The following is a 1,951-nucleotide window of genomic DNA, read 5'->3' on the forward strand; positions in this document are numbered from 1 at the left end:
GCCCTCGATAGTGTTGGACCGAACAATCCAACACTACGTACCCGTTCGGGTACTGGGGGGTAGGAGGCTCAAGAGAGTGCCTACCCCTTATATATACAAAACTCTTTTTTTCAGTATGTCACCAGTAGACATTGGTTGTGTTCCGGGGAGTATTTCTAATGAAAAAAAAATACTTCGAATTTGAATCTGATTTTTTGCATGCTTCATAAGGATGGTTAAAGCTATTTTCTGGTAAATTTTCATAAATTTCTTTTGCTTCTAACCATGTCTTTTGCATGCTACAAAGGTCAGAGTTTCGTGGTCTAAACGGATGTCTACAGCAACTTTGGATCAACACTTGACATCCTAAACTCTTTGTTGACATATTTTTGATGTTTCCTTTCAGAAAACTTTCTTCAAAAATATTAATTTTTGCATGTTTGGCTTCTCGGGTGATTTTGGCTGTCTGTGGGTGATTTTGGCCCACGTGGGCTGTCTCTTCAGTACACACACGGACGTCCGTGTGTGTCCGTCAGCACACACAGGACGTCCGTGGCCGTCCGTCAGCACACACAGGACGTCCGGCTGTCCATTAGTACACATATCAGCACTCTCCGTGGACTGTTCGGGTGATTTTGGCCCACGTGGGCAGTCTGTTCAGTACACACAGGACGTCCGTCAGCACACGCAGGATGTCCGTGGCTGTCCGTGTGTGTCGTGTGTCCGTCAGTGCACACAGGACGTCCGTCAGCACACACAGGACGTCCGTCAGCACACGCAGGACATCCGTCAGCACACCCAGGACGTCCGTTGTGTGTCTCGTGTCGGTCAGCACACGCAGGACGTCCGTCAGTACACACAGGACGTCCGTCAGTACACAAAAGACGTCAGTGGCCATCCGTCAGTACACACAGGACGTCTGTGGCCGTCCGTCAGCACACACAGGACGTCCGTCAGTACACAGAGGACGTCCGTGGCCGTCCGTCAGCACACACAAGACGTCCGTCAGCACACGCAGGACGTCTGTGGCTGTCTGTGTGTGTCCGTGTGTCTGTCAGTACACACAGGACATCTGTCAGTACACACAGGACGTCCGTCAGCACACACAGGACGTCCGTGGCCGTCCGTCAGTACACACAGGACGTCCGTGGTCGTCCGTCAGTACACATATCAGCATGCTGGCCCTTCCTGTGGACTGTTCGGGTGATTTTGGCCCACGTGGGCTGTCTGTTCAGTACACACAGGACGTCCGTCAGCACACGCAGGACGTCCGTGCCTGTCCGTTAGCACACACAGACTGTCCGTGGACTGATCCGTGTACTGAACTCATATCAGCATGCTGACCACACATATCAGCATGCTGGCCCTTCCCGTGGACTGTCCGTGTACTGATTTTGGACAACTGATGCACCATGTCAGTACACATATCAGCATGCTGGCCCTTCCCGTGGACTGTCCGTGTACTGATCCGTGTACTGAACATATATCAGCATGCTGACCACACATATCAGCATGCTGGCCCTTCCCGTGGACTGTCCGTGTACTGATCCGTGTACTGAACATATATCAGCATGCTGACCACACATATCAGCATGCTGGCCCTTCCCGTGGACTGTCCGTGTACTGATCCGTGTACTGAACATATATCAGCATGCTGACCACACATATCAGCATGCTGGCCCTTCCCGTGGACTGTCCGTGTACTGATTCTGGACAACTGATGCACCATGTCAGTACACATATCAGCACGCTGGCCCTTCCCGTGGACTGATCCGTGTACTGAACTCATATCAGCATGCTGACCATACATATCAGCATGCTGACCATACATATCAGCATGCTGGCCCTTCCCGTGTGTTGTAGGCACAGGGGGGGTAACCCACGAATGGATAGATGTTGGATCCAAGCTACAACTGAGAACAATGAGAACCGATTTTTATGAGTTTTTAGAGTTTTATAATGCAAACAGAAA

This window comes from Brassica rapa, unplaced genomic scaffold, assembly GCF_000309985.2.
Source record: "Brassica rapa cultivar Chiifu-401-42 unplaced genomic scaffold, CAAS_Brap_v3.01 Scaffold0302, whole genome shotgun sequence".
Classification (NCBI taxonomy): domain Eukaryota; kingdom Viridiplantae; phylum Streptophyta; class Magnoliopsida; order Brassicales; family Brassicaceae; genus Brassica; species Brassica rapa.